Raw genomic sequence first — 23629 nt, forward strand, 5'->3', positions numbered from 1 at the left:
AGTTCTCATCACAAGAAAAAAAATTGGCAACGACGTGAAGTGACAGATGTTCACTAGACTTGCTGTGATCATTTCATGATATCTGCATGTATCAAAGCAGGACGTTATGTACCTTGAACTAATAGATACAGATGTTGATCATATTTCAATAAAACTGCAGGAAAAGTGGACTGAGGCAGGCTGGGTATGTGGCAGTGAAATGCACTCAGGAAAAGTTGGGTTAGATATTTAAATGGTTTACTTACTGCAGGACTTTAAGAGAGCTCCTAATGTGTGTTGTGGCTCCTCTACTCCCCCTAGAAGGGACAGACTTTCCCAGATTCTCTTCACCCCAAAGCTTTTTGTATTCAAAGAACAGTTTCTGCCGCTGAACTGTGAGTTCATCACAATCAGAAACCATGTCTCTTCTTTACACCTTTTCCCCCAGGGCCAGGCAAGCAGCTGGCACACAGCAAGGGCCTCCGTATACGTTTGGATGAGTGAAGAATTGAGATCGGGATCTGTTACTGGATCAAATCATCTGTAGGGTAAATGAAGTCATCGGCTGTGAAGATTTGCTGGCCTCCCCTCAGAAGCCACGTCTGGGAGCTACCGGCAAAGCAACACCAGCATCAAGTGCCCATCTGGGGACCATGTTTGCACCATGCCTCGTGGATCTTTGTGGACAGAACCAGGGCGGGGCCTTGGGGCACCCTCGGGGCACCTCGGATCCCCACGGCAGCCACAGTGTGAGCACTCCAAGGAAAGCAGACAGCACTCACCAAGTCTCCCTGCCTCAATATGCTTCACAAACCCACTTAGTCCACACCAGGAAGCCTATAGAAGAACAGGAGGGGAGAGAAACCCTCAACCTAGGGACTGTGAGCCAGAGAGCAAGTGCCCCAGCCCCAGGGGAAGAAGCGCAAGGCCCGCCCTGCACACTGACTCTGACTCGCAGGGCCACCTCTGGGACCACAGGTGAGGCTCACGTCAGCAAGCAGCTCAGCACCGCCCACCACGTGGCTCTCCCTCCCTCCCATTTCCGGGAACTCCCCCCAAGTTCCTGTTGCAGGCTGCACTGGGGAGGCGGGACTAAAAATGATCACCTCTAAGAGAGTAGAGAATATGGTTTATACACTTGAAAACAGTGTCGATGGTATTAAGTAAAAGGAATTGGCCTAACTTAATCCTGAAGCCACCTTGCAGGGGTCACGTCGGCACCTAGGGCCTCAGGGAGGCTCTTCTCTTTCTCGGCTTCTGTACTCTGTGTTCATCCCTTCCCTGGAGGGTCAAGCATCCTAAGACACGGGGTGGGCCACTGGGCCACTGTGCAGGATCCGTGGGCTTCCTTCCCCGCACTTTCTTCTTTAAGAGTCTATTCAATGCCCGCCTCGCAAGGAGGCTCCCGTTTCATCCCAAGTCATCCTCACAACAACCCATGAAGCGAACACTCTAGTGACAGCCGCGTTTGACTGGAGGAGACAGTGAGGCCAGATGAAGCCCACCCCCCAGCGGCCCCAGCCGGCCAGGGGAAAGCCAGCGCCCCTCCGCGGGCGCAGAGCGCTTTCAGACACCACGGCTGGGAGGACTCACTGCCTGCTGAGGGGTCACAGAGAACAAGGACTATTGTGCAGCCCTAGTGCCTTGTACGTGGAAGGGACCGATGCCTCCACTGGGGAAGGAAGAAAGAAGGGGAAGAAGGGAGGTCACCCGTGTCTTGTCTGCCACTCCTCTTTGTCGGGGCCAACAGCATGAACATCCCGGCCTCAGCCTGCCCCAGCCCCGGCCTTCAGGGCTCACCCCCTGGGCTGCCTCACCCCCCGGGGCTGACCTCCTTCAGTCCCCTTTCTAGCCTGAGGCCCGCGCTCTGTACTTAATAAATGCAAAGGTTAAATAGAAAGTACAAACACATGGAACAAAAAGTGAAAACCAACATTAAAACAAACAAACATGAATCCAGTTAAAGCTTTAAGCCTTGAACCTCTTCTATAAAGGGCATTTTTAAGAGCGCCTGGGTGTCTCAGTCGGTTAAGCGACCGACTGTGGCTCAGGTCACGATCGTGCAGTCTGTGGGTTCGAGCCCCGCATCAGGCTGTGTGCTGACAGCTCAGAGCCTAGAGTCTGCTTCAGAGTCTGTGTCTCCCTCTCTCTCTGCCCCTCCCCTGCTCGGGCTCTGTCTCTTTGTCTCTCTCTCTCTCTCAAAGTTAAATAAACCTTTGAAAAAAAAATTTAAAGGGAGCTTTCCCTGTAGTACATCAGGAACGCCATCATCAGAGCTACTAGCGTGGTCAACGTCAATACCGTAGCAGCCATGAGAGTGGGGGTGAAGGTTAGGGAATTAAAGGCGTGAGATTAGAAGCATTATCGTGTCCCTGATGAAGGAGCAAGGAAGCAAACCAGACACTCCAGGGGGTTCAAGGAGGGCAGACCAGCTGGGGTCCCCCTCTTCCCAGTCCTGTCTGCAGGTGGCGCAGAAAAGGGCCGGGGCGGAGGACACCCCCTGGGTAACGCCACCAACCAGCAACGCTGGCAGGAGCTCGGTCTACTGGGCAGCTCCTCACAAAACCCGATTTCAAGAACCCCCTCCCCCGCCTCCTCTTAGCGCCTTCTGCTCCTCCCAGATGTGCTGAGCCCAAGGATTTGCAAGGCTTATAGCTGCTGCCTGCCTCGCCAGGAAGGTTTTTCTCTAAACTGAGGAAAAGTGTTATGTTTTTGTTTTTAATGCTTTCAAATGCATTCCACTTTGTGTGCTTTGTTTTCGCGCTTGTGGGACTGGCATGGCCTTTCGATGTCTGTATGCACTGCATGGCCAAAAATCCTAAACATTTAATTCCTTCCATCCATGTTNGCTGGCTACTAACAGTGCTTTGTCTGTAAGTCCTCTATCTCTATCTGTAGTAATAATTTTGAAAGAGACAAGCTTGCGTTTTTCATCTTTGTACTCCTGATGGCCAAAATGGTACTTTGAGGTATTGTTATTCGTTTTAACAATAGCTCATTTTGGGGCGCCTGTGTGGCTCAGTAGGTTAAGAGGCTGGCTTCAGCTCAGGCCATGATCTTACAGTTTGTGAGTTCGGGCCCCTCATCGGGGTCTGTGCTGAGAGCTCAGAGCCTGGAGCCTGCTTCGGATTCTGTGTCTCCCTCTCTCTCTGCCCCTCCCCTGCTTGTGCTCTCTCTCAAAAAAATAAACATTAAAAAACAGCACAATAGCTTATGTTTAATACAAGCTTTCTAAGTATTAGGCACTATACAAAGGACCTTACTATGCATTATATCACTTAATCCTAAAAGTTAGGTCCTGTTATCATCCCCATTTCGCATACAAGGACATAGAGGCTCAGAAAGGTACGCTGCCTGAGACACAAAGGTGCTACGAAGCACAGCTCAGATACAACTCCATCTAACACGTTCACAAGCACCGCAGTATATCATCCATGTGAAGAGAAAATTGTGAAAAACCAAGCTCTTCAGAAATAGAGACCCTCCAAGGTTTTCTATCAGAAACAAAGCCGGTGCCTGGGTGGTTCAGTCAGTTAGGCAACCAACTCTTGGTTTCATCTCAGGTCATGATCTCACGGTTCATGGGAACAAGTCCCGTGTAAGGTTCTGCACCGATAGCTCAGAGCCTGCTTGGGATTCTGTGTCTCTCTATCACTCCCCTGCTCACACTCTTTCCCTCTCCCTGTCTCTCATAATAAGCAAATCAACATTTAAAAAAAAGAAAGAGGGTCACCTGGGTGGCTCAGTCAATTAAACGTTCAACTTTGGCTCAGGTCATGATCTCACAGCTGGTGAGTTTGAGCCTCACATCAGGCTCTTGAGTTGACCGCTCAAGAGCCTGAAGCCTGCTTCCGATTCTGGGTCTCCCTCTCTCTCTGTCCCTCCCCCCCACCAAAAAATAAACATTTCTTAATTTTTTTTAATACATAAAGAGAAAGCAATTTGGATAGGACTATTGGGCCTGCCAAGAATTCACAGCCCCGATCGGCCCGTCCCCCAGGCCCACTTCCGCATCCTGTCTCCCTGGGTATCATTCACCCCATGAACCTAAGAGGCACAGCCAGAAGGGAATGAGGCCAGCCTGACGCAGGCTGTTGGGGCTCTCCACATCGCAGCCTCCTTGCGGATCTCTCACCCGCCATCTGGTTAATAAGCCCTTTGGACAGTTTTCCAAAGTTTCCTCTAGCTCAGCGGCTCGTCTGGGTCCACGGATTCCTGACAGTCTCCTCCTTTATTGAAAAATCTGGACGCCGCCCACGTACCTCCAGGCTCACAGCACTTCAGCTGTCCCCTCTGGCAGTCTGCTCCCCCTTCTCGAACAGGATGGCCCCACGGGAGAGACGGCCTCCCCACGTCCACCATCATCTGGCACTCAACACTCCTCTTAGGAACTAGAACGGAGGCCTCTCTGCTGGGTGACGGCTGCGTGCGTCTCACATCACAACCAAGATCTGTGTCCCCAGTCACCCCACTGAGCAGGCTCCTTTGTCTGCCCGCACCTCCATTCACTCCCCACCTCCTTTTGGTTACTTTATTGAGCAGCTCTCCTCCTTGACCAACATCGAAATAGGACCAAACACTTTACAGTCTCTTGTGCTAAAGGTCACCTCATCTTTGGAGCACCTGGGTGGCTCAGTCAGTTAAGCGTGGGACTTTGGCTCAGGTCACGATTACGTGGTTCGTGAGTTCAAGCCCCGCATCGGGCTCCGTGCTGACAACTCAGAGCCTGGAGCCTGCTTCAGATTCTGCATCTCCCTCTCTCTCTCTGATCCTCCCCAACTCACATGCGCTCGCGTGCTCTGTGTCTCCAAAATAAACATTAAAACAATTTTTAATAAATAAAGGTCACCTCATCTTTGGTAGGATCTACAACTTTTTTATCCTAATTTCCACATTCTTGGGTTCTGAGTGCCTTTTCCCCCAAAAAAGGAGACGGTTCTGAATCTTTTAGCGGGTTTTTGACACGGCATTTTTTAAATGTCATTACATAGTAACTCCCTCACGAAGGGAAATAAAGAACGAGGTGGTGGTGTGCTTGCCCCACACCACCCGCCTTCCTGTAAGGTTCTGGCTGCTGCTTTTCCCCATGTGCTCGTGTATTTTCCAGCTTGAAACAGGCTGCCTGGGAAAGAAGGAGAAGGTGAGGTATAGCTTTAAATCACCGTTGAGGGTGCAGTAAATAACCTGTTCCCTTATTCCCATCACAGCCCTAATAGCCTTCTAGAAAGTTCAGAGCCCCAAGCCTTCACTGCCCTCACCATGCCCCTCCCCCACAGGGTGCAGACACCCAGTGCAGGAGGCGTAGCTCCTCCAGGCAGTTTCGGCTGCTGGAAGGATCATCAATCTCCAGGCTCTGACAGACAAACGAGGCGAGAAGGAGACCAAGTCTGGTTTTTCACTGGAAAACAATGAGCTCATGCTTTCTCTCCAGGGACCCAGGAAGTGGAGACAGTTCTCAAGATGGGGAGACAGTGATGGAGACGGGCAGGAGTGATGAAGGATGGGCAGGCGAGAGGGAGGCGGCCAGGCTGGCACTTTTTTAACGTCACTTTTGATAAGAATCCCCAGCTTTCAGGCCAGAGGGAAACATCCATTTTCTTTAAATTAAGGATTCAGCACGAGGCAGTTGTCCTAAAGGGGAGGGACAGCGAGAAGATAAACTAGTCGGAAATTCTTCATTCCTGCTCCTTCAGAGAAAAGATGATCGTTCATGAGTCACCAAAATTGCAGATGTCACAGCGAAAACGGTTCCACCTTTCTCTGCCGCTGCTGCTCGGAGGTGGGGTTCAAGATCCGCTACACGGACGAAGACTGTGGGGAACTTTGATGTGGGTCTACAGCCCTCAGTGTGCATCTCTGGAAGGCAAAACGCCAGTCATTTCCTAAAAGCTGAACCAGTTAAAAAAAAAATTGAGAGAGCTGCCCAGATGTTTCTAAACAGCTATATGAAGGTTTGATTTCAGCTAAGGGGGAAAAAATCCTGATTACAGAGTTTTCTAGTTTTCATTTGAAAAGGGAGTTACATAATCCTGATTTTCTTTACCAGTTAATTCCGAGCACCAGTGCATGTGCGCGCGCGCGTGTGTGTGTGTGTGTGTGTGTGTGTGTGTGTCCCTGCATATCCGTGTGTGAGCATGTGTGTATTTGGGGCAGGAATGGAGGAAGCTGGGTTGTAGAGGAGAAATCAGACCCAGATGATTATTTCACTCTTCAACCTGCGATGTGTGCCTTAGCTAAAAACTGAATGGAAACTAAAGATCACAGAAACAAAGGAGAAAGCCCCCCAAAAGTTATGTTTTTCTCTCTACCTCTATTTTACAAAAAAATCTTCTTATACATTTTAATGTTTCTAATGTTTATTTTTGAGAGAAAGAGACACAGAGAGTGTGAGCAAGGGAGGGACAGAGAGAGAGAGGGAGACACAAAATCGGAAGCAGGCTGCAGGCTCTGAGCTGTCAGCAGAGAACCTGATGCGGGACTCGAACTTACAAACCTTGAGATCATGACCTGAGCCGAAGTCGGATGCTTAACCAAGTGAGCCACCCAGGGGCCCCTCTATTTTACAAAATTGACCATTTTCTTGTTTAAGTTAAATGGTTTGGCTAGAATAGAGAAGTGTTAACTTAGCCTGACTCACTAGTCGAAATAAAACTCAAACCCAAGTGTGAAAATATGAAGAGCGAATTCCTCACTCTTCTGTGCCGTGTCCATCAGCACTTTTGCGGTTCAGAGCCTGGGCCCTGGAGCCAGCTTGCCTGGGGTTAAATCCTAGCTTTGAGACTCTCTGGTATATGATCATGGCCAAATTAATGAAGCCCGCTGTGCCTCCACTTTAAAGAGATAGGATACAAATATCTACCCCCTCGAGGGTGCTGTGAGAATTCAGTAAAGTAATATAGGTAGAGCACTTAACACCTGCTCCAGTGGAAGCTCTCCATAATTGCTATAGTTGTATCTTCAGCCATACAGCCATGCAGCTGTGTTTTACGTGTCAGATGCCAGGTAAGTTTTTTAAGACATTCAGGGAGCACATATCTGGCATCTTTTTGCAAATGAAATGCACATCCTAGGAGAATGGCTGCCAGCAGCCCGTCTCCTTCCTGCCTTGGATGCTTTCTCAGCCAGCTCTGACATGCCCTCCCTCCCCACCCCTACCCCAGCTCAGGGCTTTCCCCATAGGCTCTGACCCTGGCCACATCCTCTCCTGCCTCAAGGATGGACAGCACAGCCTCCCACATGCAGCTACCGCTAACACTAGTTACACCAGCGACCTCCAGCCCATCTACCCCACCCCACGTCTGTGAGACCCTCACTAACATGAGGACAGAAACATCACTCAGACTGCACCACACCAAGTACAGTGTGACCACCCATAACCAGACAAGTAGCCATGTGGGATAAGCCTTTCACCCATGAGGATGGCACTGCTTAGTGTCCCCTAGCCAGAACCTGATGGTGGTGGGTCGAACCCAAGGTGGAATTTTTCTTTTCAACTTTCTGGAACTGCTGCCTCACATTCCACCACCCAATCAAAACAGAAAATCCCAACTGAGTCAAAGAATATCAATGTTTGTTAAAGACTGAGGGGAAAGAAGCTTTCGGACTGTTGTTAGGAGTGTCAACGGTTACAAACACTTGACCAAAATCAAGTGAACGGGAGATGCTGATGTCCAGTGGCCCCCAATGCCCCCCAGACCAACTCCTGCGCCTGTCCCGAGAAGGAGACATGCACAAAGATGCTCCGTAAGGCACCGATCAACCTAAAGGTCATCAAGTAGGAGACAGAAAGATCAAATGCGGCTATATTCACACAATAGGATATTCTACAAGAGTTTAAGTGAATAACCTAGAACCGTGTATACTGAGACGGAAAGAGTCCTCAACATATAACGCTGAGTGAAAAAACAGAACTGTAGAGTTCCACTTACCGTATCTTCAACATTTTTTGTATTTTAAGTTTTTTCTCCCATAAAATATAGTCCTTTGGGACCCACTGGGAAAGACCACAATTTCAAGAAGGAACCTGCCCATTCCCTTAACAAAAACCAAAGGCACATCATCCAAGTCCTAATGGCTAGAGACCCTCTCGGGGGGCCAGGCCCACCTCCCGCTGATCTCCCAAGAGCATCTCATAGACGCCTATGCACCCCACTCACCTCCACTAGCGCACACCAGTGCTAGGCTTGCAGGGATGGATGTCAAGTAGGACACGTGAGACAGAGACACAGGAAAGCACAGAGATTCAAGAACATGGTGAGCACCACCGGTGCTGAAGGAAGGAACAGAAGGTGACAGATGGCTGAGGACACCAGGGAAGGCTGGGGAAAGGAGGAGGACCATGTTCTTCAGCTTGGTAGGATACAGAACATGGGGGGAAGGGGTAGCTTGGGGTCAGCCAGTGTCCAACGAGCCCACAGTTGACTCAACAGGAGCAAACTACTCCAGACCCTGGGGTTAGTGGGGTCCCACAGGCAATCATTTGGGTTCTTTCCAGATTANTTGTCCAGGCACCAGCATGCAGCCAGAGTACAGCTAGAAGCATGGACGAGGAAGACACATGGGGAGTCCTTCTGGTCTACACTGGCTTCCTGACCCCTTGGATTTGATCTGCTCCTGCAGGGGCCAGCGCAGCATCATTCTCCCTACACACGGGGCTGGTACCTCTGCTACAGTGCAGCCAAACTTTCAGGGCATAGGAACAAAGAGGTGGTGAGTGGACGCCCTCTGGGACCCCAGGCATCCAAAATGAGTGAGCTGTGAAGAGCAAATCATCCTAATAGAGTAACCCACTCCTTGAGAGGCTGCCCAATGCCTCCCTAAGTAAAATGAACATTGCTCCTGGATCCCGTGGGGTTTGCCCTGGAGGCTTCACTGAAATCAGCAGCCAGCACACAGAAGCAGAGTGAGATAAGACAGACAGCCATCTCTTAGGTAGTTTTGCAAGGCCTCAGGAACCACTCCAATAGAACAGAACTGGTGCAGCACCAGCCTGGCAAGGTGGCTTTCAGAAGGGGACCCAGAAACCAGAAAGCAGAGCTGAGGGCAGAGCACTCCAAAGGAGGGCCCGGAGGGGCATCTGGGTGGCTCAGTCGATTTCAGCTCAGGTCATGATCTCACAGCCATGAATGAGATGGAGCCCGGCATCCAGCTCCACACTGCGGGTGGAGCCTGCTTAAGATTCCTTTCCCCTCTCCCTTCCCCACCCCCCACTCATGCTCACTTGTTCTCTTCCCCACCCCCTCAAAAAAAAAGATGAAAAACAAAGTAGAGGCTGGGGAGGGAGGAACCCAAGGCAAATCCAAGTCACTGGAGGGGGGGAGGGGCAAGACAGCCAGGGAGCAAGGTGGGAATGGAATGGTTAAAAGAGGGCACAGGCAGCTATTACTGGAGAAATTTCCATTCCCTTACATTTTCCTTGCTTAAAGAAGATGGAATACATAAGGATTCTCTAAATAAAGATAAATAATAAGACACCAGCCCAGGGAGTTAGTGCTCCAAGTATGGCATCATAGCCATGGTTTGGGAACAGAGGGAGACTCTAAGAAGCCTAGGGTTTGAGGGCAGGTATGAGGCCATCAAAGCACACGGAAACTGAATGCCTGAGACCGTGAGATAAACACCTGGAGATGAAGACTACCACACAGAGAGCCCTCATTCTCTCCTGTCTCCTGCCCAAGTTGCAGCAGTCTTCTGCCCCCTTCCCCATCCCCTTAGCTCCCAGGGTATCCATCTCGGGACCTGTTTCCTGCTGAGCCAGCCACTCCCATCTCTCCCTCCCCATGTAGGGGCACCTATGGCTCCCCAACTCCCCTGCCCTGACAGCTGTCTCCAGCCTCTCTAATGTTTTAGCTGCTCTCAGTCCCTCCCTGCTGCCTTCTCTCCACAAACTTTTCCCAGCATGTCCCTCAATCTCTTCATGCTTTAGAAGACACAACTCTTTCCTTGTTGCCTTTGGTGGGCACTGTGATGCGGTAGGAGAACTGGACCAGAATTCAGAAAACCCAGGGTCAGTCTAAAACACACGGACATTTAGTATTGGGTATGTATTAGTCAGCTCAGGCTGCCATGACAAACACCATGGGCAGATGGCTTAAGTAACACTTATTTTCTCACAACCTGGAAATGAAGTCCAAGATCAAGGTATCAGTGATGGCTTCTCCTCCTGGCTGCCTTGCTCAGTCTTCACATGGCCTTTCCTCTGTGGCACACAAAGAGGGAGGGACTGGGGTCTTAGAAGAATACCAGCTCTATCCAATTAGGACCTCAGCATTATGGCTTCATTTAACATCCATTACCTCCTAAAGACCCGATCTCCAAATAAGTCACATTGGAGGTTAGGGCTTCAACACAGGAACTTTGGAGTGATTCGGTTCAGTCCGGAGCATAGTAATGGTGGCGTCTGAAATCAGTAGGAAAGAGATGGCTTATTTACAAATGGGATTCAAAACCTGGGTAAAAATTAAACTGAAGACATACTTTTACACCTTAAACCAGGATAAATCCCAAGGAGATCAAATATTTGTTTGAAAAAAAAATTAAGTCATCCAAGTACTAGAAGACCATTAGAAAACTCTTCTCAGTCATAGGGGGAGACAGCCTTCACAACTATGACATAAAATCCCTGAGAGAAAATATTGAGAAGCTGGACTACATAAAATTACAAATTTTCTGCACAAAAAAACCCACCATAATCAAAATTAAAAGAAGAGAGGGCGCCTGGGTGGCTCAGTCAGCTAGGCATCCTACTTTGGCTCAGGTCATGATCTCACTTCTTGTGGGTTTGAGCCTCGCATCGGGCTCTGTGCTGACAGCTCAGAGCCTGGAGCCTGCTTCAGATTCTGTCTCCTCCTCTCTGTGCTCCTCCCGGGCTTGCACTCTGTCTCTCTCAAAAATAAATAACCATTAAAAACATTTTTTAATAAAAAAGACAAATATTGGGGCACCGTGGTGGCTCAGTCGGTTAAGCGTCTGACTTTGGCTCAGGTCATGACCTCACGGTTTGTGGGTTCGAGCCCCATGTTGGGCCCTGTGCTGCCAGCTCAGGGCCTGGAGCCTGTTTTGGATTCTGTGTCTCCCTCTCTCTCTGACCCTCCCCTGTTCACACTGTCTCTCTCTCTCTCTCTCTCACAGAAATAAATAAATAAAACATTTTTTTTAAAAAGACAAATATTTGCAACTCAAATCACAAAGGACTAAAAAGAACTCACAAAGGACTGATCTCCCTCATATATGAAAAGCACCTACAAATTACTAAGAAAAACATCAACAATCCAATTTTAAAGTTAAGTGAAAGGTGAACAGACAGCTCATGGGCCTACAAATGGAACTTAAACATATGCAAATATGCTCACAAGTACTCAAAGAGAGAGAATAAATTAAATCCGCACTGAGATGGCATTTTCCACAGCCATTCTGGCAAAGGTCCCCAAGTTTGATAACACACTGTGTGGTAAGGGGTAGGGAAGCAGACACACTAGTGAGTTGCTGTTGGAGTATAAATTTTGTCAATTTGTACAACCTCTCTAAAGGGCAATTCATCAATATCTCTAAAAATTACAAAGGCTCGATTTGACCCAGAAATTCCACTTTTAGTAATTTATCTGGGAGATGCAGCCTCACAGGTGTGAAATGACATACGTACAAGGTTATTCATTGCCACTTTGCTTACGAGAGCAACCTAAATTTTCATCAGAAGGAGACTGGCTAAATAAATTATGGTATAGCCACACAACAGAGGGCAATACAGTATTTTTAAAAAGACAACTCATTATAAACTGATAGGGAAAGGCTTATGGGATAAATTAAGTGGAAATAAGGTGCAGAACAGCATGTAAAATATACCACGTTTATTTAAGTGGGGAAAAATGATAAATAGATATATAGGCATATGCTTGCACACACATAAAACATCTCTGGAAGGAAACTAATAATATTGGTTGTCTATGGAAGGGGGATTGGATGATCAGAGAAATTAAAGGGGAAAAAAATGTTCCTTGTAGATCCTTTGATAGTTTTAAGATGATGAACCACAACATGCAGGCATCACTATACAAAAAAATCCATTACAATGGTCCAAACAAAACAAGGTGAAAGATAACGAAAATCCAGCACCGTGTCAGTTCGACCCAGAATGGCCTGGAGTCCATCACCTTGGCTCTCTGAACCCCAGATCCTGCACCCTGCCCTCCCGGCTTCCACATCAAAGCTGTACAGGGCTCAGCACCCTGGATGGTCCTCAGCTGACACCTTGCAGTTCTCAGCACTCAGAGCCCTCCCCTCGCCATAACTTGGGCCTCACCTCTCTAAACCCAGGCTCCGGTCAGGGCTGCAGCCAGCACCACACTTCCACCACTGACTCGGTCTTGACCTTGTACACCTTATGTTCCCAGGACTAAGGCCTGTTGGGACAGCCAGGCTGAGAGCTCTACCTTCCCCCTGGCCAGGATGGATGGCTGATTCCTGGCCCTACGTGAGCCTCCAGAGGTTCAGCCACCGGCTGCCAGACCTCCATGTGCTGACCCAGAGGTATACAGCCTGCCCCTAAATTCCTATTGCTCAGCTTCCCTGCTTATGGCCTTAGTGGCTGTCCCCATGGGTGCCCTCTCCCACTACCTGGGAGAACTCTGACTCCCCTCATGTGCCTTTCACGGCCAACCTGTCAGAGCCTCCTTCTTGGAAAAAGCTCTTCAGATCTCTCCCTCGGCTATATGCAGTGAGGGATACTCTCTTGTTGTCTGAGGTTCGTTCTAGGTTACGATCAAACAGCTCGGAAAACCTGTCGTGAAGTCTTCTACAAGCCCAGGCGCCACAGCTGTTAGAAGACGCACCACCACTTCGGTGTGGACCTTCATAGCTGGGCTGCCTCCACTAGTCTTCTTCCAAAGGACACGGCAACCTCCTCATTCTGGGCTTCAGATTCCTTGTCAATTAATTCCCCATCCGGCCACTGGGCCCTAGGCTCCTCAAGCAGGATCCAGAGACACCTTACAGCTCAGTATTACCAACAAATAACTTTGGCTGTTTGCAGAGTTGCCTGGTTTGGACAAGTACGTGACCTTGATTCTCTCTAGGCTTATCTTCAATCCACAGCGCATCCCAGACTTTCGAGGCAGCCTGTAATTTTTTTGTGTCCTCTTGTGTGAGTGCTTCAAGGTCACAATCACCAGCACACAGCAATCAGCTCTCAAATGACTGTCTTAATGGATGTTGTTTGCAGCTTATCCTAACTAGAGTGTAAGCTTATTTCTTTTTTATCTCCTCGTAACACCTAGGGATGCACAGTGCTCTGCATACAGATGTAGGACGCATGGGTAATGAGGGGCGGGAATGGAAGTCAGAAGGCCTAGTCCTAAGTCTCTCAACTTGGCCCTGACTCAGTTACCGCATACCTAAAATGCCAGCCAGAACTTCTACATCACAGGGCTGTGGTGAAGACCTAAGGAGTTCGGGTGCATGAAGGGAAAAATGGATTTGGCCATTACATACAATACAGAAATGACTTGAATTCATGTATTAAGAGTCATTTTATAAACATCAAAGAAGTGCATCTAGGAGATAAGGGCTCTGTGCTACCCAAGGGGACTCATGATGTTTCCACGTGCATGATCCTCAGTGACTCTCCTCAATGACGCTGCCGAGGCAGGAGCCCTGAAGCAAGCACAGCCCACATCAGCAGCCCCTGGTGAGCCTGCTCCCTGCCCCGTGGAATCAGGAGACCCACCTTTGTGACGGTTCTCCTAACTCTATGTCCTAGAACCCAGAAAAATCCCGCGTGAAAGCCCTGCCTTCTAAGAGAAGCTTCACTTATCATCCCTGCTGCTCAAACAAGCGCGTGCTGAACCACGTGACCCTCTACTGGGCACCAGCTGATGCCGGGCCACAGCCACCAGGGACAAAGGCCCAGCACAAGATGCTGAAATGAGTCAGTGGAATCCTCCCTCAACTGAAAAGGATACCAGAAGCATTGAAAGAATGTGGCTGGAGTTGAAAAGCTACCATGAGATCAAGCTGGTCCCAAGGAAACCTGAATAAATAAAATAAAAAGCAGGGTAAAGTTAGGAGGGACAAAGGGAGTGGGGAAGCTGGGGGAAAAGAGGTGAGAAAGCAGCAGAGACCTGGAGAGGGAGGGTATAAGACCTGACTGCCCCAGTTCTTCCCCTTCCCAGCTGAGGTGTCTCCTCCCGGTGAACCCCTCTACATGAGTCATCTTTGTGCATTCCTGGAAGCTAAGCCCACCAGCCTAAAAAATTCCTGGTACCTTGAAAATGTATCCAGTTTCCAAAACCCAGCTCCTTCCCTAGACCACTGTTACTGGCATCACCCTCCTGGCCACCTACCTGGACTCAGCCTTCCTACCCATGATCTTGACTCTTTGACCATGAACTCAACCTGTCACTGACTCCTTGATAATGGCTTTCTCCCCTCACCCCAACACACACATACCCCCTCACCCTGTTTTTCTTTTTATACTATCAACAGTGGGCAGGAAAGAAGACCACATTATTAAGGATCGAAAGGCTTCAAGAAATTAAAATTTCAGAAGGAAAGAATTCTCAGGAGAAACTGCTCAAGAACCAAAGTCCATATGAATATTGTAATTAAGGCCATCTATGGAGCCCTGCTCTGTGGAAGGCTCTGAATGAGATGCTAAATACACACTCCCCAGAAAAAGCACTCAAAGTCCCATCACAAGCCTAAGCCGGAACTGCCTGGGGCTTTAGACATGTCTGGGCACGTCTGGAGGGTCAGTAGGGCAGCCGCAGCTCAGAGCAAGAGGTGTTGAGTGGAATTCAGAGTATCTGCAGTCTAGTCCCGGGATTACCTATCACTTTCCCTCTCTGGGCCTTCTATTAGTTCCCGTGCACCGAAGACCAAGTAGATGGAGAAAACTTTCATCCCAAGAGAAAGTCACTGTGCAGAGCTTGGTCCAAGGACAATGGATGAGAATGAGGGAGGGTGACTCCAAATGCAGCAGGATGTGTTGCCCTCAAGTCCGTCTGCTCCTGGCCCTGGGGATTCATGCCAGAGCCCCAGGGAAGAGAGGTGAACAAAATAAATTGAAAGGCCAATTGCCAAAAGTCTCTGTAAGACATTGCCCTCCCCCCATACAAGGGAGCTTGAGTTGGTGACCCACGAAAGAGGGAGCAACTGTTTCCTTTTTTTTTTTTTTTTTTTACAAATAGTTTATTGTCAAATTAGTTTCCACAGAACACCCAGTGCTCATCCCCACAAGTGCCCCTTCTAATGAAATGACAAGCAAGAGCCAGGCTCCTGGGAATTCAGCATGTGGCAGCAAGCTGGACCAACCCGCATGTAGAAGAGACCAAAAGGGCAGCACTCCCCCACATCAGACGTGGAGACAGGCAAGAGACCCTAGCAAGGGAGCAGAAAAGGCCAAGGGGCAGGTGTCGCAGGCAGAGAAGACAGATCTTGATGCGTTCTGAAGGAAATATCAGAGCCCTCTAAGTAACCAAGAAACAACATTTAGAAACACACATGAGACACCCCTGGGGACTTCCTAAACCCACTGGGAGGGACTGGAGGGTCCCTAAAGAACAATAGCAGGGGAAGAAAGATGCTGAGATCCAAACAACTGAACCCATGCTTAATACCGGAAGTGAGCCAGTACAGCAGGTGTGGCTCTAGTACTCACTCCAACCAGGTACAATTCAGACAACGCTAACTCAACAACTGTGCAAAAGACCATGCCAGACAATGGAGGAGATAGGCTCTTCAGAATCTCACCCTATGACCTGTGTCCCAACAAAGTGCCCTTCTCATTACAGATGGCTAACAGTCTGTGCTGTTCTGCAACAGACCATGGGGGACACCCCCCCCCCAAGAAATCCATAAAAAATATCTCCCTTTGGCAAAAACCCTCCAAGTGAAGAAAAGACTTTCCAAAAGTATTAGTGAGAGGATCCCAGCTGGGAGGACCATCCAGCTTGAGGCTGACGCTGGAGGACTGATTCAATCATGTCCGAAGGTGAGGGTCCTTTGTGGAGGCCAAAGCTGGCTGCTCGTGCAGTGAGGAGGCCAGCATTTGGACAAACCCACAACCCTCAGCTTAGAACATGCCACTGTCAGGAAAATGCTCTTGGTTATCAAACATCAGAATCATAGATGTTCACAATCATCCGTGTTATTACACATGGATATATATCATAACATGTTACTCATGCGATTAGGTATCAGGCACTGCACTGGATGCTGGGGGAGAAAGTTAATACAGTCTCAGCAGTTTACAGTGTGATTTGGGAAGTAGGCAGGGAAGAGGAGGAAGAAGAAAGCTGAAAAACAAGTCTAAGGAAATGTTGCATTAGTAAACAGATCTATTTGGCTCAGTTAGGTTATATACTATCAATGGTTACAATATAAATAGTAGCTTCCAAATGGTTTGAAATCAGAAAAGGGTACTCCTTTACATGCCTAATACCTAGCAAAGAACTGTTGGTTGAGCATAACACAAAGAATTCCAATCCAACCTGTTGGAAGAAAGAAGAGTTTTGACTTAAAGCACTACTTTTGACCATTTACCAAGTTAATCCCATGTGCATTTCTGGTAATGAAGGGCAAAGTAAAGGAAGTTGGGCGGAAGCATGTTGACAGGGTGAGCTATGAGGGTGCCAAAGGTTAAGAACAGTTTTCTACCATCCTTGGTTCATTGAGCCCCACACTGCAGCAAAATTTGAAGTCTGGGAAGAGGTCAGCAAGGACATAGTCCTTACACCTTCCCACCCCGACTCAGAATGTGCAGGACTTAGAGTCAACGTTGTTTTGAGGAACAGTAACCTTAGCCACTTAAAGAACAACTCCTTGATTCACACACATGTAATTCTCCAGTAAAAGGCTCCAAGTAGGTGACAAAATGCAGGACTTCAATAACCTCTAGGACAACAGTATTGCTTCAAAGATTTACTTCCAGGTCTTTATGAACACCAGTTCAACAGCAGACCAGTCAACATCAACATCTGTATCATCCCATCTCTCAGTTTCTCCCACTAATTCTTTCCAGCCAGGTGACCCACTACTTTTCCATTCCTTGTGCGATTCCAGAGAACCCATGGCCTAGAATTGGACTTAAACCCAATAAGAAGAGTCTAAAAACCTTCCTGGCTTCAAAGAATGCGTCCTTAATTATGAAGTTCTTCTCCATCATGGTGTTGTGAAAGCAAGGCATAGCAGGCTTGAGTCTCTCCTGATGCCCAGGATAGACTCCTGAATTTCCAGGACCCCAAAATTCCTAAGTCCTAATTTTCTCAATATTTTAAGTCTTGAGGGTCCAGCTTCAAGGCATGAGGAACTAAGATGTAAACTAATAAAGAACAGTGTGTAACTAGAAATAGACAGGCCTGAGTGAGAAGAACTAGCCACCTCCAGATCTAGCCCTGAATAAGAATCACAAAGTCCAAATATCAATGTCGCTAGTTAGGCGAGAGGTCTATGCTGATGGGTAGACCTGGAAGCAGCGCACTTTGGGTCGATATGAAACTCCTAGTTGGGCAGCCGGCAATAACCACGATTCTAGGGAAGTGGATGGTGGATCATGGAAACGCGCACCACCCAGGGAGGGAGAATTGCCAAGAGTTTTAGGAAATGACAGATACCACTCAGCATGGCCCTTAAGCATTCAAGGACCAGACTCAAGAACCAGTGACAGAGGAAGGGCATGCATGGCCATGGCTCCTGCTACCAGCTCCTGGCTGTGAACCTGAACTCAAGGTCACTATAGATTTGAAGGAGACCCTTCTGTGGTCAGCTCCCTACACTGGTGGCCCCCAAATTACATATTCCCACTGTACATACTTTATCATGAGCTTCAACAAGCATGTGGCAAGAACTTACTATGTGTTAAGGCCTCAAAGGGCTTACAATCTAACCATGTAAACATGTAAAGATGTCTTTATGAGCACATTGTCATGATGACACAAACTTGCATGTGTGTGACCTCTGGCTATTTTACACATCAAAGTTTATCTCTAAAACTAATAGATAAACTCCCTGGGAAGAGGACCATGCCTTCCAAAGCCTTTGAAGGCTCATCATCCTACCCTATACACTTCACTATCGTACACCACATAAGAGCTGGATGGTGGGTGGATGGATGGTGGTAGAATTTTCTCATTCAGAGCCATCCAGAAGGATGCAACAGAGGGCAGGGCACAATAAAACCCGTAATTTTACAATTGGAAGCGATATTAGAGATATCTGGCCACATTTCTCATTTCGGATAAGGAAACTAAGGACTAGGAAGTTAGGTGATAAGTCCAACAACTAGTAACTATGCAACTTGGGAATTAAATCAGATGCCACCATCCTCTGCCTGATGATACTGAAAAGTAAAAGGATAATACTTCAAATTGTACGCATCACTTGGATTTGAATATACCCTGGTGAAATAATACCTAAAATATGACCAAGTCTAACGCAACCTCAGCACAGCAAGGCTACCATTGGGGTATGAATCTTGTCCCCATGAACGTGACAAGGGAAGGAAGAGAAGGGGACCATCAGAAGCAGAATGCGGAGTCAAAGACAGGGCTGGAATGAAGGTCATATTTTGCATATATGTGTTTGTATTTTATTTAGATTCTTAATTTGTTAAACCACATCTACCAATTCTCTCCATCTACCATTTTGATATATTAATAAGCACAAAAGGAAAAAAAGTCCCTTTTGGTTCCAAGGCTTAAATTCATGGACAGTATTAAGGACCACAGGCTATTTACACCCTAATCAGATTGCTTTCCTCTTAAAAATGGGCGGAGGTGGGAGGTGGTACAGGAGCACAGGGCACTAAAGGTGTGCAGCCTGTGTGGAGCGTACAGGGGGAGCTTTGGACAATACCAGAGAGGCCAAGAGAGACAAAGAGATTGTGGGAGAGGGAATGTAAAGTACATTCAAGACTGAATGGCCCAGGGCACCTGGGTGACTCAGTCGGTTGGGTGTCCAACTCCCGATTTCAGCTCGGGTCATGATCTCATGGTCCATGGGTTGGAACCCCTCATCAGGCTCCATGCTGACAGTACTGAGCAGCTTAGGATTCTCTCTGCCCCTCCCCTGCTCACACGGTCTCTAAATCAATAAATAAACTAAAAAAAAAAAAAAAAAAAAAAAAAGGCCTGAACAGGACAAAGTCAAACTTCATCTCCTTTGCAGCAAAGCCAAGGATGAGCCTGGCACTGGGCTCTCACATGGCCCTAAGGACAAAGGACACTTGCCCCGGATGGCATGCCTGACACTGGCATTAAAATGCATTCCTTTTTACCTTGCCCTTAATAGCACCCTGTCCTGAACCACTTAAATCCCACTCCATGTAGCCTTTTCTCTGTTAAAGGTCACTTTAAATTCTAAATATTGTCAAATAGAACCTGAACTGCAACTATTTCTATAGACCTAATCTTCTGCTGTCAGCAAATTCAGAGGGCAAAACAAAATCGATAAAGGGATTAGCTGCAAGTGACATTGCATATTACAGCAGCAGTACATTGTGTCCAAGATGAAGGTCTTGCCAGCTACTAATATTATGAACCATTTCAAATGATGACTTTTTATCAGAAAACCTTTCCTGACCCTCTGTCTCCCAAAACAAAACAGAAAGTTTAATTAATCCAAATGCCTTTTTTTCAAAAATGTTTCCTTTCGGCAAATTCTGCCACTGCTTTGCCTAAATTGACATTAACCCTTCGGGGTAAGTTATTAACTTTTAATAATATCAGACCTTGATACGACTCTTGATCCAAGAAACGAAATTCTTTAATGGGAGCTAGGCTGAAGGAGAGCATTTTCTTCCCAAGTTTCTGAAAAGTGAAGCAAATTCTAACAAGTATAGGTAGATCCTGCGCTTTCGAGCCTGGAGTCGTATGCTCTAGACCAGTGGCCTTAAGGTTAAATAAAATCAGCAAATCTCTTACAGCACAGTTACACCTCATTTACCTGCTCCCTTACACAGCCTCGTTGACAAGGAAAAGCGAGCCGAGAACCCAGAAGTGAGAAGAGTTTGGGGGGCAAGTCCAAACACCCATACACACAAAGTGCACGTTCTTTATTCATTGGGATAAAAGTCCTTTGGGACTTGGTGCGGGCCTGGTGCTGCTTCTTTTAGACAAAAGCCAACCGGCTTAATTATGGGACTTTGGAGGCCACAGAAAACTATACAACAAAAAGTACTGCTAAAAGCAGACAAACCAACCATGAGGTGGTCCACTGGGATCAAAATAGGGCACAGGAAAACAAAATCAAAACCTAAGATCTCAAAAGCCAGAGCAACCTGAGACCATTTAGGGAGGGGTGAGCAGCCCAATGACCTTTGGGAACATAACCGCACTACAGCAGTCAACAATACTTGACCTTAGCATGCCAACAGCATATCACCAACCAAATCTTAATGATGGGTACGAGTGAGCCCCTTAAGAAGGAAGAAAGCCTCACAAACAATTCAAGTTAGGTCTACAGAATTGTTTGACACGGTGTTGAAGTTTTAGCATAAGGCTTAAGTAATCTAGAAATTTAGCGTTAGAAACTCAACAACCTCAACAACCTTAGAAAAAATGACGAGGCATTATTACAAAGTGGAGAGTACGGAAATAGCTGTTTCTAGACCCTCCCAGATGCATAATTCCCCATTGATTAGTTTTTAAATAGAATAGCTCCCCTAGAATCTCTTCAAAGCCTATTCTTCTATACCTTCAGCCCCCGAAGAAATTTTTGATGGAGAACCTGGATGAAAAAAATAGAGAACTACTTCTCGCACCTGCATGGTCCCTGGTGCAAGCTAGCACTAAACACACTGCCTGGCCCCATTAACCATGAACTTGCCTCCTCTTAATGATGGGGATGGGGCAAAAGGAAAGGGTGAGGTTTTCTTTACAAGCCCAGAGACTCAAAAAGGGGATGGCCAAATTGTGATACAAATACCACCAGCACTCCTCCCACGCCATGGCCAGCATGGTCATCAAACAGCATTAGCAGGGCACTTCCAAATCCTTCCCTCGACACAAATTCAGGCAACCACTGTGGATTGACTGGAGGGGACACTGGGGGTCGGAAAGAGATTCCAGGCCCAAGTCATTGTCATACAGCCTCAAATTAGATTTACGGGTTGTTGGGGTTGTAATTTTCATGAGCTAGGCTGTCTTCTTCCATATCCTCGCATTCTCAACCATGACCACAGTCCATTCTTGAAGATGTGACTCAAAGATCCCTTCTCAATGTAGCCATTCCCAAATACCCAGGGGAAAAGGTTTGGGAAGGGGTGGTCAAGCAGTAAGGAATTGGTTCCGTTCTCTTCCCATAACACTTTGCACAGTATTCATCCAGTTCAAGAAGGAAACATATTACTGAGTATCTAACTCCTTGTCACACACGGTGCTGGGTACTGGGGACAGATTCATAATGACGTGGCTCTTGCCTTCAAGGAGCTTACTTTTATAGTCCATCTTACAGGATTTACCTCTCTTCTCTGTGTGTGTGTGTGTGTGTGTGTGTCTGTGTGTCTGTGTCTGTCTCTCTCTATCATACACACACACACACACACAATTTGTGCAGATCTCCTCCTATAACAATACCTCAAGGAGTATGTTAACCAGGATCTAATGAGGAGAACAAAAGAATTAATTGAAAATGACTATCTTTCCTTTGGGATAGATTTTACATATAATTATGTAGAGCAAACTAGAAGCTCTACACCTTCAACGTCTAATCGCGAACTCCTCCTCCCTCGGCCAACATGGCTGCCATTGCTTCGGTCCCCATCTGTCCCTGCTCCCTCTGCCCAGGCGGTCCTCTGCAGGATCGTGTGCCACCAGGAGGTAGCAGAGTCCTCACTGGTTACTCCTGACGAGACCCTGAGACCAAACCTGCTTCTCCTGCTGGGTTCGGCATTCCTGCCATTCTCATCACAGGCAGGGTATGTGGAGTCTGGAACTTTCTCTGTAACACTATTAATAGTGTCTCTGGCAGCAGCTAGTCAGGCTCTTACTCTTTAATCCAGTGCCTCGTAGTGCGGCTGGCACCTAGCAGGCTCTCAGGAAACATCTGTGAATGAATGAGTGAGTCACTGAGATGAAATACAACTATGAAATACATTATTTCATGCTCACTGTCCTATGGAAACCCTCCTTCCATTCCACCTGTGTAACTCCGACCAAATAATTTAATCTCTGTGTGCCTCAGTTTCCACAATAAAGCAACACATAACATAAGCATTACCAGGAGCAACGGTGAAAATGTGCAAAGAGCACCCACTACAGTGCCTGGAGCACACTAAGTGCACAACAAATGGTTGCAGTCATCCGGGCACCAGCGCACAGCGCGTACTCAACAGGTACTTGCCGAAAATGAACAGGCAAACTCCAATGACACTTGCAGGCACATAGCCCGGCCCACGCTAGCACGTGTTCACAGGCCTTGTCCACTGTTAACCTGTACCCAGCACCCCCTTGTGTGGGGATGTGCACGCATCCCCCAGAAGGCAGGATCACAAGGGAGACTGTGGCCAGCAAGGGCGACCATGCACCCTGATGCAGAATAAGTCATGGGTGTGGGTCTGGCCAAGCCACAGTCCAGAAACACCAATGAGCAGAATGGTTTTGTTTTTTGGGTTTTTTTTGAGAGAGAGAGAGCTCACATGCAAGTGGTGGAGGAGTGCAGGGAGAGAGAAGGGAAGGGGGGAGAGAGAGCAGGGAAGGAGGGGAGAGAGAGTGGGGAAGGAAGGAGAAGGGAGGGAGGTGAGTGCGGGGTGGGGAGAGGGGTAGAGCACGTGGGGGTAGAGAGGGGGAGAGCAGGCAGGGAGAGAGGGAGAAGGAGAGGAAGAGAGGAGAGAGAGAGAGAGAGAGAGAGAGAGAGAGAGAATATCANGGAAAGAAGGAGGGGGGTGAGGGGGGCGAGTGCAGGAGGGGAGAGAGGTAGAGCACAGTGAGGGGGAGAGGGGGAGAGCAGGCAGGGAGAGGAAGAGAGAGGAGACAGAGAGAGAGAGAGAGAGAGAGCGAGAGCGAGCACATGCAAGTGGTGGAGGAGTGCAGGGAGAGAGAAGGGAAGGGGGGAGAGAGAGCAGGGAAGGAGGGGAGAGAGAGTGGGGAAGGAAGGAGAAGGGAGGGAGGTGAGTGCGGGGTGGGGAGAGGGGTAGAGCACGTGGGGGTAGAGAGGGGGAGAGCAGGCAGGGAGAGAGGGAGAAGGAGAGGAAGAGAGGAGAGAGAGAGAGAGAGAGAGAGAGAGAGAGAGAATATCATAAGCAGCCCCCACACTCAGCATGGGGCCCAACTCAGGGCTCAACCTCATGATCCTAGGATCATGACACGAGCCTAAACCAAGAGTCAGACCCTCAACTGACTAAGCCACACAGGTGCCCCTGAGCAGAGAGTTTTTTAAAGACCCCAGTTCTAGGGGCCCTTGGATGCCTCAGTCAGTTGAGCATCCAACTCTTGATCTTGGCTCAGGTCATGATCTCACAGTTTTGTGAGTTTGAGCCCCATGTTAGGCTCTGTGCTGATAGCACAGAGCATGCTGGAGATTCTCCCTCCCTCCCTCTCTCTCTCTGCCCCTCCCCCCACTCTCACTTGGTCTCTCTGAAAATAAACTTAATAAAAATAAAGAAATAAAGACCCGACTTCTAGTCCTAGCTCTAACACTTACTTACCAACTAAATGACCTT

At 48.0% G+C, this 23629-nt stretch overlaps 1 protein-coding gene across 2 annotated transcripts in view; it reads right to left on the bottom strand.

The window, feature by feature from the left end:
- The window catches only part of TMEM178B (transmembrane protein 178B), a 357407-nt gene that overhangs the window by 250386 nt on the left and 83392 nt on the right, over positions 1 to 23629 (bottom strand). The gene's annotated exons all lie outside the window — the stretch shown is intronic.

The sequence above is a fragment of the Crocuta crocuta genome, unplaced genomic scaffold (genome assembly GCF_008692635.1).
Source record: "Crocuta crocuta isolate KB4526 unplaced genomic scaffold, BGI_CrCroc_1.0 scaffold228, whole genome shotgun sequence".
NCBI classification, from domain to species: Eukaryota; Metazoa; Chordata; class Mammalia; order Carnivora; family Hyaenidae; genus Crocuta; species Crocuta crocuta.